The 18406-nt window shown below is 42.0% G+C and overlaps 1 long non-coding RNA gene across 1 annotated transcript in view; it reads left to right on the forward strand.

Moving 5' to 3' along the window:
* Positions 1-1881: 1881 nt before the first annotated feature.
* Positions 1882-18406, forward strand: part of LOC118609971 — a 41281-nt gene continuing 24756 nt past the window's right edge. Inside the window, exons 1-2 of the long non-coding RNA XR_004953544.1 lie at positions 1882-1955; positions 7911-8028. This is a non-coding gene — a long non-coding RNA (uncharacterized LOC118609971). The remainder of the gene's footprint in view (positions 1956-7910; positions 8029-18406) is intronic.

Consider the following 18406-nt stretch of genomic DNA (forward strand, 5'->3'; position numbering starts at 1 on the left):
CTGCATCCCCGGAGGAGGAGCAGTGAGAGCCACGGAGAGGGGGAGAGCGGTCAGGCTCTGGACACACTTCGAGGGTAGAAATGCATGGCTCGATTGCATGAGGACAGCAGAGGAAGAAAGGGGTAAAGAAGTCTCCTGTTTGTTTGTTTGTTTGTTTGTTTGTTTTTGACAAGGAGCAGGACGGACCTGCTATAAAGCCAGCCAGAGGCTCCTGTAAGAACAGCAGGGGAGGAAGACCAGGAGTCCGGTTTTGAACGTGGTGCATTCGAGAGCCCCTCTGGCCCAAGTGGAGGTGTCCAGAAGTCAGTGGCTGTTTGTACCTGGAGTTCGGGGACAGACGGGAGCTGGTGCGTCATTGCTGGGCAGGTGGTGTTTACAGCCATAGAAGCTGAAGACTGTGAACAGAGGGAGAGTCCACAGAGGAGAGAGGAAGGGCCAGGACCGAGCTCCGGGCACGGCAGCAGGAAAAGGGCGGGAAGATGAGGGAGCATGAGCAGGAGAGGCTGCGGAGCATCCTGTGAATCAGGAGGAAGGCCAGGCAAATGTCATGTTCTGGAACCCAGAATGTGTTTCCGGGAGGATGAATTGTGGTGAATGCTATTAGCAGGATGAGAAAAACGATCTGGAATTGACTGTTAAATTTAACAAAAACCCCTATTGTCTGGTTTCATCCCCCTTCCGTTAACAAAATCATTCATTCATTCACTCAAAATGTATCAAGCCCTGTGGTAACCAGTCTCCGAGGTGGTCGCCAGCGATTCCTCCCTCCACACGGAAGAGGGCTGAGCTGTGAACCAATCAGATAGTGCAGAAACGGAGGTGTGTGACTCCCAGGACTAGGTCATAAAAGTCACGTGTCTGAAATTAGATTGTGGCCATGACTGTACAACTTGGCACATATACTAAAACCACTGAACCGTATCCTTTGAAAAGGTGGATTTTATGAGACATGAATTTATCTTAATTAAAGGAAAAATGATATATATAATGGAAAAAGAAATTGAGATGATATGAATCAGAGCAGTCATGTCATTGCATGTAAATAAAATGAGTTATTCTACTTAAACGAACAAACAAAGACTGTGCCTGCCAGCCTGCCCTCACTCCCCCAGATCACTCGCTCTGGGGAAAGCTACTGCCTGTGGGGTAGACCCTCGAGTACCCCCTTGAAGATGCCAAGGTCCCTGCAGGAATTCTGGGGAAGTCAGGTTTCTCCATTTGACAGCACACAGTGCAACCCGTGCCGGATGCAAAACAATACTGAGCTCTCGATATTGGGGGGGTTCAGCACATGCCACCCCCTCCCCCATATGCCAGTTTGGCATATTGACGATTTTAAGTTAAAAGCACTTGAATAAACAGCAGGGGCAAGAAGGGCCCTGTGCCCTGCCCCCGCCCTTCTCCCTGCAAGCAGGAGATAGAGTCCCACGCGAAAGACGCCCCCCCTGCAGCTGGAGAAGAAGAACATTCTTATCACCAGACACAGCGAGTCAAGGCCAACAAGAATCTGCACAAACTGTGTTAGAAATAACACTTCTAAAAAAATAACTGATAACCCTCATCTTCCTTTATCCTCCCCACATATTCGTTAGTTTTACTTTGTTCAACCTAGTATATAAGCATTTAGGCCTAACTGCTTCTTGAGTCTTCATTTTCCTCCCGAGAAGACTCCCATGTACACATAAAAACATTATTAAATGCAATATGTACGCTTTTCCCCTGCTAATCTTACCTCAACTTAATTCTCAGGCCCAGAGACCCTAAGAGCGTAGAGGAAGAGGTTTGCCTCTCCTACAGTATGGCTTTGCTTACTTAACAGCCATATTTCCTTCTCTTTAAAGCGCAATAATGTTAACACTGCGTTTTGCGCTTTGTCCTTAGATGTGGTTCCATCCGAGAGAAGACTGTGTTCCGGGATCGAGGTCCCTCTGAGCTGCTGGCCTGAGTCTTCCCAGGTAGGATCTCACGGAGAAGGTCATGGCGGCGATAAATTTATATTTGGAAAGGGAGTCGGATGTTCAGAGGGTGGATCCGCGCTGGCGGGGAAGGGGGCAGAGCCGAGGGGCCAGCCCTGGGGCCAGGGGATGGGCGGGCTCAGGAGAGGGGCCGGACGTTGACACTGGACCTCCTGCCCTCCCGCCACACTCCGCGTTTCCTTGGTCTCCACATCATCACCTCCCACTCCGTTCTTTTCCATGGCCAAACCAGCTCCGGGGACGACTGGAACACAGCTGAGCCTCACTAGTCACTATACGAGAAAAAGCTGAAACAACTGTGGCTCCCATTTATTGAGAATTTTCTGTGATGTGCTATATATACGTATATAAACCATCGCATAGGCGTATGCGTATACATGTATGTATGTACGTATGTGTGTGTATATATATGTGTATATACATACACACACACATATACACACACACACGTATATATCCTTAAAACCACCCAGTGAGGTGGGCGTTGCTATGGCCCCGTTTTATAAATGAAGAACTACGGTACAAAGAAGTTAAAAACCTTGGCCAAGTTCAAGGTCGGGGAGGCCTTGGTTTGCACCCAGAAACCGTGCTCCTGTTTCACCAGCTTAACCACTATGCAATGTATCGGAAGGGTTATCAACAGGCGAGGGGCATCATTAGAAAGCATTTTAAAGAGGTGAGCCTTCGATCCAAAATATGTATGTGTCTGGGCATAATATCTCAAACCACCAATTCTTCTGATTTTTATATTTTTTAATACTAAAAGATTGCACCAACAAAAACATCGGTATTGCAGTTCTTAAAAATAGCACCCTAGACAGGGAAATTAAAATCTCCCAGAGTGGCTTTGCAATGAGTAATCGCTGATTACAATAAAAAATTTTAAAGGAGAGGAGGGTGGCTGTTTGAGTAAATATAGCCTTAGACACGGGGTGTGTCAGTAAAGGATTGGAATTCCACAGAAGTCTTTTCAGAAAAGGGAGCTCTTGGCCTGCTATTTGATGTTTGATCATGTCCTCCTGCTAATAAACGAGCAGACCTCCCATTGGCCGAGCTCCTGGCCATGCTGTAAAAAGAAAGGCATTGTCCCCAGAACATATTTAAATTTCAAATGCATGCCTAATAAACCCAAGCCCAGGGCTGGCAAAATTCTCTACATAACTCGAGGGGTGATTTCATTTCACTCTGTCTCTTTGGAGTTCTGCAATTGAGTTTCGTCCACCGCCCCACCCTCAAGCCTGTGTCTTTCTCTCTGCAATCTGCGAGTGGCAATTAGCCTAAAAGATGGACCCTTGTGCTCTGGTTTGGTTTAAAAAGGCATTAATCTTAGTTATGGGGGATACTCTATGCTAATGTGTGTTTTATTTTCAGCAGGTCTTATTGATCTGCACTTTGCATTCTTCCTTATTAATGTCCACCAGCCCAACTTTCAAAGGGTCAGATTTCAAAGAGACTGCATCCTCTCCTAGGATAGACTCCCCCTCATATTTCTAGAAACACAGTAGAAGAGCTGGCCCCTGATCCATATGCATGGCTTGGTTCACGAGAGCATCCCGTGGTTCAGGGCCCCTCAATGCACCCCTGGAAGCTAAGGGGACCCCAAGGAGAATCTCTCAAGGTCACTGTAAGCTTTAGCAGACCACTAAGGTGGGGCAGGATGGGCAGGAGAAAAGGGGTTGGGGTGGGATCAAAACCCCGTCTTCCGAATTTGAGAATCTCTGTCTTCTGTTTTGGGACCACCTAAACTTACCGTTTCGAGAGGTCACTAATCCTTATGCTGTTCTATTTTTGAAACATTTAAATGTAGTCATTTCCATGGCGTTTGCTAATGACAGCAAGAGAAACGTAAAAGCAAAAAGATTACTCCAACCTGCCACCTTCCCTCTTTAAAATAAATGTCTTATTTGGGAATAGAGTTAATTTCACAGACAGATTGCAGCGAGAGTTTCCACATGCTCTTCATCCAATTTCCCTAATTTTAACATCTTAAATACCAAGGTACCTTTGTCAAAATTGAGAAGTTAACATTAGTGAAAAACTATTAACGAAACTCCAGGATGTGCGATTTCGTCAGTTTTCCCGCTTATGTCCTGTTTCCGTTCCAGGGCCCAATCCAAGATACTACGTTGCATTTTTAGTGATTTTTTAAAAATTTTGTTTTCATCCCATTGACTTTGTTGCAACATCCGTTGTTTTTCCCTCCCTTCCTCCCTCCCTTCCTCCCTCCCTTCTTCCCTTCCTCTCTTCCTCCCTCCCTTCCTCCCTCCCTTCTTCCCTTCTTCCCTTCCTCCCTTCCTCCCTTCCTTCCTTCCTTCCTTCTTTCCTTCCTTCCTTCCTCCCTTCCTCCCTTCCTTCCTTCCACCATTCCATTTAAAATCATGGTTAAGTAAATCTTCTTAAAGGAACCCATGAGTGTATTTATTTCAGTATTTTCTACGTGGCGATACCCATCCCACTGGTGGTACACATGAGATAATTTTAAATGGCACACCAGTGAACATTTCGTATTTAAATCGTTATGTATATATTTTAATGGCTTTTAGAAAAACACTTAACAAGCCAATAAGACCGTCTGCAGACGTTATTTCCAAGGGCGAGGCCGAATGTAAAAAAGTGACTTCACATAAAGACGGCTTAAAGGAAAATCTTAGTAAATGATTGTACAAGTGACTCACACACAGATAAGCTCAATACTGGGAGAGGACTACTTAGAGGACTGAAATTGGGAAACGCCAGTCTCTTTCAAATCCTTCCTGTGCACATGAGAAAACTGAGGTCCAGAAAGGAAGTGGCTTGTGCCCACCACTGCCAGGTCCACGTCGTCGCTAACTCTTCCTGGGTAGCCCCATTCCCGTGGATGCTGGCCTCTGTGCAGGGCCATGGGATGCTTCCAGGGTGGTCCTGTGCATCCTTACAGGTGAGGGATGCTGCCGCGGGCTTGAGACCGTTCTGGTCCATGAGATAGGAGAGCAAAAAATGCCAGCCGCGTCAGGAAAGTTGTCTGTCCTCTGTCTTAACAAAGGACCCAGTCATCAGTAGTGGACGGGATCGACCAGCCATGCACCCCCACACAGAGAGTGCTACACAGCCATCGAAAACAGCGAGGGACACCGATTTTTATGTCCCAGTACAGAGGGGTCACCAAAACATGTTGTTGGGTGAAAAACCTAGGAAAAGTATATGTAGTGTATATATACTTTTAGGGTAGATAGCATATATCTAATAATGGGGGCTTTTATAAATTCATGTACCTATTTGCTTATATTAAAAAATAAATAATGGAAAGAGGAACCAAAAACTTTTAAAAACTACTTACTAATAAGGGAGAAAAAAAAATAGCAGAGAGGTCAGGCCAGAACCTTCTTTAAAAACTACTTTGGGGAATGTTATTTTGGTCCCATCTGAGTATTTTACATGATAAAAACTTAAATTTCACTTTCAACAAAGGAATCTCTGAAATTTAAAACCAGAAAAAATAAAATAAAATAAATAAAATTTGAAAACAAAATGAAAATAATAAACCTAATTATATCTTTACTCGGTAGCATAACTACACAAAGAGAAAAGATTTCAAGAGACTTAAAAAAATAATTTGACTGTATATCTTTGGTGGGGCATATATGCCCTAAGAACAAAAAGAAGTGCAAAAAAATGAACCTCAAAAACTATTTTTCTGTCATCATATTGTCGGTGGTCATGATGGTATACTGCTAGTCTCAGATAGCTACATATAAATTGTGAGATAAGCAAATATTCATCTCCTAGGTAAAATTACGACCTTAAAAAAAGCCTTATAAAGACAATCTCATTTCAAATTAATATATATATCTTCTGTAAAACATGGGCGAAGGCAAGTTACCTTAATAAAAATCACCCATAATCTTATTATGCAGAGGTAACCAGTATTAACATTTTATATCTTTCTCTTTGGTTGCCCATGTACGACTATGTACTTCTTATACAAAAAAATGACATCGTTCTTAATAAATATTTAGTAACCCTTTTTTTTTCAAATTTTTTATTACAGCATGAAATTCTTTTTACATCCCTAAGTATTTTTCTGCACCCACTAGATTATAAACGCCACGAGAGTAGGGCCTTGGAATAATATTTCTCCAATTCTACTCATGTACCCTAATCTCAAATTTTGCCACATAAGCTTAACACACATACAGTTATTGACTTAATGTTTTTCTTTAAAGCAACTCACATTTTTCTTCTCTTAGCCTAACCTTATGCAATTGTCTCCTTGAAATTAGAGGCTTGATAAACTAGTTATATATTCTTCCAAGATGGATTGCTATAAACATGTAACTAAAACTATTCAAATATTCACTGACAGATGGTTGCACATCACCTTGTGTACAGCGAAAAGTGTGTGTACCACATTCTTACAGAGTTCTGTAGTATCATATTTCAAGGCTAAATAGATTTTAGATTTTTTTAAAATTATTGACTTTGTATTTATTCTCCGAGTTATAAGGCGCTTTGAGGGTTGTGTAGTCCCCGCCACAATCAGGATACAAAACAGTTCCTCAGCCCCCCAAATTCCCTCCTGCTGCCCCTTTGTAGCCCTCCCCTCTGGACGGCCCCCAGTCTCCTACTGTTGGGTCATCAAGTTGTTTCCTCATTTTCTCTTTGATGATTAACTCGCTTCCTTTCAGTATTGTTGCATTTGAAGCCCTCTGGGGTAGCTTCAGATTGTAATCAATCTGGGGTTTCTGAGCACTTACATAAATACCCAGACAGACATCACTTGTTTGGCTTTTCTTCTGTTTTAATTCTACCTCCCCCCAAGATTTTATGCGTTTATAAGGTGGTCTTGGTTTCTGCTGTTTCTGAGAACAATTAAACGAAGACAAGCGGGATAAACAGTTCAAAGATGGAGAGTGTCTCAGATCTAACACACAATACACTTGGGCGCTGATTTGGGCTGAGATTCTTCTCCCTTTCATTTCCTCGGGCAGTCTCCATCCTGAGTTGGCAATCCAGCCGGTGCACTAACAATACCTCCCAGCCACCTCTCCACCAGCCTGTGCCATGAGAGACATCACTAATCAACCATTGGGCTCTTCAGCTGACCCCTGACGTGTCTCAGAGCCCTTCTCAACCCAGCTTTCCAAGCAGCTGGTCAGAATTACCAACCACACTGGCTGAAATGTGCTTGAGATCCTAATTCAGTCTTTGGTAGAGGTTGAAATAATGTCTCCATCTTGACCTGCTCTGTCTCTAAGCCCTCAAGTCTTCCATTCCACCCCTGAGTTCACTTATCGCCAACTGGTAGACCACCTCCAGTCTTTACTGGAAGGAGGATGTGACTACAAAGGGGTAGCACTAAGAAATTGGTTCTTTGGGGCGAAAAAACAGTCTGCTAATGGAGGAGACACAAGAGGCTTAATAACATGAGGTTCTGCGAGGAAGAATGGGGAATGGCTAATGCCTAGGCAGCCACCTCCTGGAATTATTACCAATCTGTTGTTCAAGTGAGAGACTTGCCTTCCCACATGGACTGCTCATTCCCGAAGGGGAAGGCCTAGTACGTCTTAGTTTCTTGGCATTCCACACATAACGCAGCATACTTAAAATTCAGTGGCTACCTAATTGAGAGGTACCAGGTATGGCGGTATAATAATAACAGCTATTGTTTATTGACCGTGCTTGGTGCCGGGTACTGCGTTAAACATTAGATGTGTGTTGCTTCTAAAATCTCAAAAATAATTGGATCTGGTTTATGATGAAGACACCGAGACCTAGAAAGATAAAGAATGTAGATCTAGCACATGGAGGGGACCCAGTCAATATCTATAGAATGATCGGATTGCTCTTTATTTGGTGACGCCTCCACATTGTGATACCTGACCACTATGTAGTATGTGGAGATATATAACTGGAGTCTATAATTTGGAGGTGAGTAAATTTATTATTTGACCTTAGGCTACCAGCTCCAGATAAGCCACATCCAGACTACTGCAGGGGAAGGCCCATCACCCAGAAATACTGAAATGGAGAGATAGGATCCCTCAGATGTTGAGTTGTCTCCTACTGGAGTTGGGTAAGTCTGTTTAATTGCATGTTAACAGTGGGTAGCTGAGGTAACATTTTTGGAATTTTACGCAAGGAAGAAGGATATGTATATCTATGTGGTTCTGTAAAAATGGCAGCCATTAGCGTTATGCAATAGTATGCAATGCTCTTATCTTCCCAGCAAAGTTTTTCTTCCATGGCCACCTTCTTCCTTTGGGAGAACTCCCTCCCCACTTATGGGATCAATCGAGGTGCCTTATTGTATATCCCTCACCCACACACCCATAGATCAGCCAATCAGAGAACTCTATTCTATCTACCTACTACCAATATTGCCTCCCTGATTGGTTCAGAGATGAACTGGGGATCACATTGAGCCAATCAGGGGACTCCTCAGCTAGAGTTAACAGGGAGAATAAATTTACCTTTAAAGTTAAGGAGGACATGGTTCCAGAGTGTAGCGGTTAGCATGTCTGCTTTCCATGCAGAAGGTCCTGGGTTTGGGCCTCAGTGGAGCCACAGTCTATGGTCTGCGGCCATGCCACCCTGAACAAGCCAGATGTCTGATCTCAGAAGCTAAGCAGGGTCAGCACTGGTTAGTACTTGGAAGGGAGACCACCTAGGAAAACCAGGTGCTGTAGGCATAAATAATAATAAATAAAAATAAATAAAGTTAAGGAGAACTCCTTAAATCAGGTATCTTTAGATCCGTATTATCCTCCCCTCCACTTCTGTCCCAGAAGAGTCGATCTGCTCAACTGTATCAATCCTGAAGGAAAAAGAGATTTCTGTTCCTCGCCTAATGGCCATCCTCGCAAAGCTGATCCCCATATATCATTAGACTTCGGGATGGAGAGGGCCTGACAATTATAAGGAAAAAGAAAGTATTGGCCTCCTTCTTTTATGATTAGAGTGTTCTTTTAAGCAAAACAAAAAACTTGGTTGTATTTTGATATCAACATGGTTGTATTTTGATATCAACAAAGACCATGTGTATATTTGGATGCTGAATTTCTGGTAGGGAAGGGTTTGAATCATCTTCTCATGCTTTCATTCGTGTCTGTTGAACAGCGATTCGATGCTAGTCATTGTGCTAAACCCAGCAGTGAGCCTTGCTACCTGTTTGTTCAGCTTTTAGTAATTTGAAATTTCAGAGTTCGATTTCATTTTATGGGGTTTGTTTATTTTTCGATTCAAAATAATTCTGTTCATTATTTAAAAGTTCGAAAATTGAATATATGGTATTAAAAGTAAAAGTGTATAACATGTCCCAGAGAAAGCCACTCTTACTAGCTTGGTGTATTTTCCATCAGACTTTTAAAGACCTCGCCTAAAAAAAAAAAAAAAAAAAGATGGACATCTGAGAAACTGTGACGACCAAGAAGAACCCAAGGTGACATGGTATCTAAATGTCATGTGGTAGCCTGGATAGGAGTCCAGGATACCCCAGGAAAAAAAAAGGACATTAGATAAAAACTAAAGAAATCTTACTACAGCATGCGCTTTAGTTAATCATAGTGTATCGATATTGGTTTATTAATTTTAACAAATGTCCATCCCAATATAAGATGTTAGTGACAGGGAATCAGGATGCCGGATGTATGGGATGCTCAGTGTGATCGTCGCAATTTTTCTGTCAACCTAAAACCGTTCTAAAATTGAGATTATTTTTTTGTAAAGATAATCAACGATTTAAAGCAAAAATAAAGTATTTCAGGGTTTATATCATACGCAGCAGTAAAACTTATGACAAATATAGCACAAAAGACATGAAAGAGCAACTAAAGTAGCTTGCTACAAAGTTTTTAGGTTATATAAGAAGTGTTATGATGGTAGGCTGTGCTAAGTTAAAGATGCATATTATAGCAGCCACTAAAAAAATAAAAAGATATAGTTAATAATCCAAGAGTGTAGATAAAATGCAATCCTAAAAAATAACTCAACCCAAAAGAAGGCAGGCAAAAGAAACAAAAAACAGATGACACAATGAACGACAAAGGTCAACGCGGTGGACCTAACCACAACCATATCGAAAATCCTTTAAGTGTAGATGACCCAGACATTCCAATGAAAACATCTGAGATTATAAGGCTGCACAGAAAGGCAAGACCCACCTAACACGCTGTCTCCAAGAAACGCGCTCTAAATGTAAAGACACAGATTAGAGGTAAAGAATTGAAAGAAATACACCATGCAAATATTACGCGTAATAAAGGGGGAGGGCTGTGCTAATCAGGCAAAGCAGACTCCAGTGCAAGAAATATTACCAGGGATAAAACGGGACACTTCAGAATGCAAAGGGAGTCAATTTGCCAGATGATGTCATCCTAAGTTTGTACGTCTTTAGCAACACAGAGTTGAAAAAATTGTACATGCACGTGGCATGGAATTCAAAACAAACAAAACTAATAATGTTTTGACACATGGACCGGGGGTTAATCTGTGGGATGAATTCCTGTAACTTGAATGCCAGTTCAAAATACATATTGATTTAAAATTTGATAAATACTACCAAATTGCTCCCAATGGGAGATGGCCAAGTAAAAGAACAATTGCTGTTAACAATAACCTATTAAGATTAGGAATGATAACTAAGATTTTTTTTTGAACACCTACTGTGTGCCAGGCTATTCCCATTTATTATCAGAGAGGCTCTCTGCTTCTCTCCCATTTTGTACAAGACAGCTGGGACAGAACGTCGTACAAGGAACTTTGGAGGCAGAGAGGGCAGACCTTGCAAATGATGACCCTCACAAATCCAGGAAATCTTCCCTTGTACTCATTTTGATTTTTCCTGCGTGATTGGGTAGCTAAAAATAGAGAACAGAAAGGCCAATTCACCTCCCATGTTTCCCTCTCTTATAGGATTGCTTTGCTCTGTTAGTTTAGCTCCAGAGGCTGGAAGCTGCATTGCAATCAAGTTTTCTTAATAGACTTTGAAATGTAAATTTCATACAGTTTTCACGCATCACAAAATAACCTTCTCTTGATTGTTTCTCAACCATTTAGCCAGGGGGGCGGGGGAAAAAAGCGCTTCGCCTTTTTTGTGTGTGCACTACACGCAAACTGAACACTGTGCGCCACCCTTTCAAAGGATCCTAACCACCTCACACCCCCTCTCTGCCCCCACCCAGCTTAACTTGTTTCCTCCCATTGTGCAAAGAAAATTCCATGAATGCAAAAGCTGAGACTCCGTGAATATTTGTTTCTCCTCAAGGTGCTTACCTAAGATGAGCTTTGTGATTGGAATGCAAAGAGCCATCAAAAGGAGTTTCAATCGCATTAGAGAAGATAAGCAGGGAGTTATCTGGTATGGTAGTGCTTTATTTTCCTGAGGGAGCCACTTTCAATATTGCCTTCAGAGGGGCTTCATCAGCTGGGTCTGGCCTGCCAACTTTTGCTTTCGGTATACTAATTTTTTTTTTTTTGCCCATCGGTCACAGCCAACGCAGGGTTTGATATTACAAAATTAAACGGCTGGAAAAATCACCCCCGTTTGTTGCTCACCAAGGCAAATCCGCAAATCACTGTGATCCCCATTGTAATCATGTGTCTGTGTATTTTCTAAAATAGGGAGATGAGCTCCCATAAGGTCATTTTGGGGGTTTTCTTCCAAGATCCAACGTGCCATTTCTGAATGTAAAATTCCAAGGCCAATTGAGAGCCACGCATGAGAGATACATCCAAAAGTAAAAATTCTCATGCACTTCAAAAAAAGTCGCATCTGACCCCAAAACATACTAATCATTTTTAAATCAACTTTTCTTCTTCTTCTTCTTTCTGGCTAAAGACAGCCTCAGCATTTGAAAAAGGCTATTCACTGGACAAGTGGTAATATTCATCATAATCCTAAAAATGACAGGTTTTAAAAAGCCAGATGCCAACCCAGCGAGAAAGAACTTAATAGGACTTTCTGGCAGGGGAGCCCGGCCCAGGGAGATTTCACGTCTGCGATGGGAACTTGAAGGGAATAACTCCAATTAGAAAGCTGACAAAATCCCTTGAATACTTTCAGTACATCCATCTTCTCTGGCCAAATCGTGTCCTTTCTCCTCCTCCTTCCCCCCTCCACATTTCCACACACAATATGACTATCAGCTGAGCCCCTTGGTCAGCAAATAAAGGCAGAGGGCTAAGTAAATTTGCTTCCCAGCAATTATTTTTGTGAGGTCACAGAGTTAAGCATTAAAAGAACAGTACTGCGGCCAGGGGTAGTCAGTAACTGTATGATTTGAGCTGCAAAACCGACGGAAGGCCTCAGCCACTCTGCCCACTAGGTCTTTGTTGCCTAAATTCATTTACGAGGAATCTTTCACGTGATGCTTCTGCATTACGGCTAATCCCGCCCCGCACGCAGGTTCCCAGAGAAAGCCCGTTGGGTTGTACAGTCTGAGTGTACACCTGCAAATTATCAGGATAATTATGATCTTTTAAAAAATGAAATAAGAAAGAACAAAGGGGGGAAAAAAAAAGTCAAGAAAAAAATCATCAACATCTTTAGCATCCAGAGCTGGATTCAGCAAACTTTTTCTGTACAGGGGCAACGAAGGAATATTTTCAGCTTCGGGGTCACATGGTTTCTGTGGTGACAGTACTCGACTCTGTGTTGCGGAAAGACAGCAACCTCAGACGACACTTATGTCAACGATGGTGGCAACCATGACCCAATATCATTTCCTTTATCGACCCCGAAATTTGAATTTACATAATTCCCATGTGCCATAAAAATAATATTCTTCTGATTGTTTCTCGACCTTCTAAAAATATAAAAAGCAAGCAGTCTTAGCTCATGGGCGGATCTGGCTTGGAGATGACGACAGTTTGCAGACCCTGGAACTTGAACAAGCTGGCCTTGGAAACCCTTTTCGGTCCGAATGAGGCGGATCAGATTCGCTGGCTGTCGCGATGTCCCAGGGAAATGTGGACGCTCGAAAACACAGCCAGCCAATGATTTCTGGATTGTCATATCCCATTGCAAATATAATGAGGAATTCCAGGAATTTAAGCCAGGAAATTGGACTTCGTGCCCCACACACTGAAAAATCCTCACCAGGCTTTTAACTGCAAATTAACCTATCCAAATCCTAGGAAATTTAGCATTCTGGTCAGAGAAAACTCTCACCCAAAAGTCCCTTCCTGTAAACCAGTGGCTCTGTTGCCATTTTGTGCCTTGTCCTGTGCTTCCCGGGGTGGTGGCAGCAGCCCTGGCCCCCTCCATCCACTAGATGGTAGTTGCACCCCGTAAGCCGTGACAACCAAAAATGGGTCCAGACATCGCCACATGTCCCCTGGGGAACAAAATCATCCCCAGTTGAGAATCACTGACCGGTATCAGCTCTGTCAGCAGAACTTTCTGTGCTAATGGCAGTGTTCTATATCTGGGCCATCTGCTAACTATTTGCCACTTGGTGGGTACCGAATCCTTGAAACATGCCAGTGGGCCCGAGGGAGCCGAATCTTTTATTTTATTTAAATTTAATTACCGCGTTCGCTCCAGGGCGGTCGTCAAAAGACAGTGAATCCTTATCGTTCCAGAATCACATCTTTTAGCCTCCCCCCAAAGTCGGCGCTTCTGCATCCTTCTTGGCCACATGCGGCGTGTCACCTGACACTCGCTCTGCCTGCTCTTCTCGGCCGTCACACTGTCAGCGAGTGTCCTTTCCTGGGTCTCCTTGGGGCCCCCGTGTCTCGTATCTTTGTGCTTTTTGTTGACGATGTCGTTGTTTAAAACGCTCCCCAAGCACAGTACGGAAGTGCCGGCTACTGTTCCCAAGCACAGGGAGGCTGTCAAGTGTCTTAGGGGGAAAATGCATTCGGGGGAGTGGGGAAAGCGTCACCCCCAAACCAGCACCACTACCAGTCGCTCCCCATCCTCCCCTCCCTCCCTCCGGCCCCTGACAATTGCTGATCATGTGTCTGTCTCTGTGGATTCGCCTGTTCCAGACCTTTCGTGGAAATGAAATCCTGCACTGTCTGGCTTTTTCATGGAACCTGATGTTTTCAAGGGTCGGCCGTGCTGGAGCACATGTCAATGCTTTAAACCTTGTTGATTCTGTTTCTCTTTTTTGTTTTTGTTTGGTTGGGGGTGTTTTTATATTTACCCTTGAACAATTTTTAAGCGTGCTTTATAATATTATTAACTACGGGGACATTGCTGCACAGCAGGCCTCCAAGACGTTCTCATTTTCATATGACTCAAACTCTTTACCTGTTGAAAGTCAACTCCCGATTTTTCTCTCTTCCTGACCTCTGGAAAGCACCATTCTACTCTCTGTGAGTTGTTATTACTTTAGGTGCCTCATATACACGGAATTATGCAGTATTTGTCTTTTTATGATTGGCTTATTTCACTTAGCATAATGCCCTCTAGGTCCATCCACGTTATAGCATATGACAAAATGTCCTTTTTTAAGGCTGAATAATATTCCATTGTGTGGATTTACCACATTTTTATGTCCATTCATCCACTGGTAGACACTAAGAATGCTTCCATGTCTTGGCTACTGGCTACATGACTGTGAGCATGGATGTGTGTCTCTTTGAGATCTGATTTTTAATTCTTTAGGATATGTACCCAGAAGCAGGATTGCTGGATCATATGGTAATTCTGTTTTAAATATTTCTTGGAACTCTCATACTGTTTTTATAGTGGCTACACCATTTTACAATCTCACCAACAGTGTGTAAGGGTTTTAATTTCCCCACATTCTTACCAACATTTGTTATTTTCTGTTTTGGGGCTTTTTTTTTTTCTTTTTTTTTGGCAGTGCACCGTATAATGAAAATGAAATATGTCTCTTTGTGGTTTTGATCTGCATTTTCCTTATGATTAGTGATGTTGAGCACCTTTTCGTATGCTTGTTGACCATTTATATGTCTTCTTTGGAGAAATGTCTATTCACGTCCTTTGCTCATTTTTAATCATTTATTTGTTTGTTTTTGTTGTCAAGTTTTAGGAGTTCTTTATATATTCTGGATATTAACCCTTCATCCAGTACATGGTTTGCAATATTTTCTCTCATTCCACCTTTTGCCTTTCGACGCTACTGCTGGTCTCCTCTGCCGTGCAGGAGTTTTTGAGTTGGCTGTAGTCCCACTTTTCGGTTTTGTGACCTGTGCTTTTAGCGTCATAGCTAAGAAATCATTGCTCATATTCCAATGTGAAGCTTTTCTCCAATGTCTCCTCCTAGGAGTTTTACAGGTTCAGGTCTTATGTTTAGATTTTTAATCTGTTTTGAGTCAGTTCTTGTATACGGCCTAAGATAAGAGTTTATCTTCATTCTTTTGCATGTGGATGTCCGGTTTTCCCAGCATCATTGGGTTACCTTGGCACCCTGTGGAAGACCATTTGACCATACCCATGCGTTTATTTCTGGGCTCTCAATTGTCTTCCATTGGTCTACTTCATTTTTGTTGATGACTGAATAATATTCCATTGTATGGATATACCCCATTTAATTTATTCATGGATAATTAGACATTTGGGTTGTTTCCACTTTTCGGCTCTTAGGAATATTGCTTGCTATAAACATTCTTGTACACTGTGTATGTAGACGTATGTTTTCAGTCATCTTGACTACATACCTGTGAGTAAAATTTCTGGGTCAATGGAAATTCTGTTTCATATTTTGCGGAACTGCCAAACTGTTTTTCAAAGTGACTACGCCATTTTACCTTCCCACCAGCAATGTGTGAGCGTTCCAATTTCTCTATATCTTTCCCAACACTTGTTACCGCCATTGTTTTTATTGGAGCCACCCTGGAGGGTGTGAAATGGTAGCAGTTTTGATTTGTATTTCCCTAATGACTAGTGATGTTGAGCATCTTTTCATGTGCTCATTGGCCATTTATATATCTTCGAGAAATGTCTGTTCAAATTGTTGCCTATTTTTAATTGGGTTACTTGTCTTAAAAACAAAAAAATTAACTTGTAAGTGGTCTTTATATTTTTTGGATACTAGTCTCTTATCAGATACATGATTTGCAAACATTTTATGGTAAGATGTTAAGCAGGCAGTTAAATAATCAGATTAGCGGTTTACAAAGATGATGTGTACAGGTTTGTTCATCCTTAACTGTTCACCAAGGGATAGAAATCCATAGGTACCCAAGGATTTCTTCATATGTTCAACTCATGAACTAGGGATGATATGGTTTTTAAGAATATTAGTGGTGGCTAGAAAAATTATACATTTATAGGTATATGAGTCATAAAAATATTTTACGTGTTTTCAACTCATTTGATCCTTCTGTAATTACTTTCATCCATCCAATTTTATAGATGCAGAAACTAAGGTATAGAGAATTTATGTATCTTGCCCGAGATCACACAGCTAGTAATTGATGAAGCTCAGATCTGAACCCAGGCTTCCGGGTCTCGAGTCTGAGCATTTAACCACAGCACAGCGGTAAGTCTCAGGGGCAGCTGGGGATCTTTCTTCTCACTCGAAACCTTTCCGAGTTTGTGACCCCAGGTAGACAGATGCTCAGTGTCATCATTTTAAAATTGGCTTGTTTAATTAGATGATTCCCAGTCTTTTTCTTCTCAAAAATCTGTGAAGTTTTGGCCACATCTCTCTTTACTAGGAATTTAGAGATGGCTTCACAGCTCACAATCTCATTTACATCATCCCAGAAAGCCAGCTTTACACTGAGCAATTTGGGGTACGGTTTTTGCAATCACATGCACCTGAGTTCAGATTCAAGCTCTGCCCCGCGGAGGCTGTGTGACTGTGGGTAAATCACTCAGCCCCTCTGAGGCCCCAGGACCCTCACCTGTCACACGAGTGTGCTAATAACTGCTCCCGCTTTATAGGTTAGTTCCGAAGTTAAGTGACATAATGCATTCACAGCACCTTGCTCAGAGTTTACACCCAGTTAAGTAACTGTTCCTTGCAATCAAAAATAAGTAATGGTAATTTAGCCATCAGTGGCATAGGTGTCATTGGTTTCATTTTGCTCATATGGATCTTTGGGGTCAGTGATGGTGACAGGCCAGGCTCAGGACCGCACTGTCACTAGGTGTCGGGACCGGGCTTTCGCCCTGGCCGTCTAACAGCAAGTCTGATGGGAGTTTCACCCCATTTTGTGTCCCCTGAGGACCTGGAAATCAAACATACAGATTTCATGTATGAATTATGTTTTTGATTGGTTTCTGGAAAAACCATAAACTCTTGCCTGAGAAAATATATGTTCTTAAACTTTTTCTTTATGTTTTACTCAAGGGGAAAAAAAAGAATATATATATTCTTTTATATATATATATATTCATATATATATATATATTCAAGTTAAATAGAAATTGTATTTCATGAACAGGAACTATGAAAATCAAATAGGGTTGTGTAAAATACCGAATTACGACTTAAGTCGTGAAAAAATACCAATTTAAGATTCAATTATAAGGTTTTTGTATTGAGATGTAACTGACATATGATATTGTGTAAGTTTAAGGTGTGCTGATTTGCTACATTTATATATTGCAAGATGATTCCACCACAGATTTAGCTAATACCTCTATCAGGTCATTTCTTTTTTGTGGTGAGGACATTTAAGATCTAGTCTCTTAGCAATATTGAAGTATATAATACAGCATTATTGCCCAATTATGATTTAATTTAGCATAGTCAGGAAGGGTCAATATATATTGTGATATATGGATGTCTAAGAAAGAAAGAAAGAAAGAAAGAAAGAAAGAAAGAAAGAAAGAAAGAAAGAAAGAAAGAAAGAAGGAAGGAAGGAAGGAAGGAAGGAAGGAAGGAAGGAAGGAAGGAAGGAAGGAAGGAAGGAAGAAGAGGATCTCCAAATGAGGAGGATACGAGGAATTGAATGATTTCCGTTTTTCTTCAAATTATAAATTCCTAGATTAAACCTGAGGTATCCGTCCCCATTATAGAGGCGGATTTGTTTTTTGTCGCTGATAGGTAGCATATCTTTTTGGAGAAGAGGAAAAAAAAAAATCACCTCAGCTTTAAACGAGGCTTCTTTCAGGAAGAATGTTGACCGACTAGTGAAATACTACTCTATTTATTTGGCAAGGGCCTCGCCTCCCTGGCGAGCAGCACAAGTTGTTCTTGCCTTTTTTTTTTTTCCCCTCGCAGCATCACTGTTAAACCCCTCACCAGTCAGAAACAGGAGCAGTTGATCTCTGGAGCTTTCTGTGCAGACTCCAGAGGAAATTGCGTTCACGTGGGATGGACCCAGCAGGGCTTTCTCAGAGGCGAGCGGCTCGGCGAGAACACAATCCTTGCGGACGTTTAATAAGGTTTAATTCAGTTTGTGGCTGGAGCAGCTTGGGCGTGCAAATTGCAGGAAGGGGCCCCAGAACCAGAGATGCTCCCTCGGAAGCTGTGTCAGGAAGGGGTGGTATCGGGGACCATAAATTGCCCTGTGGCTTTTCAGGAGTT

The sequence above is a fragment of the Rousettus aegyptiacus genome, unplaced genomic scaffold (genome assembly GCF_014176215.1).
Source record: "Rousettus aegyptiacus isolate mRouAeg1 unplaced genomic scaffold, mRouAeg1.p scaffold_m13_p_12, whole genome shotgun sequence".
NCBI lineage: Eukaryota > Metazoa > Chordata > Mammalia > Chiroptera > Pteropodidae > Rousettus > Rousettus aegyptiacus.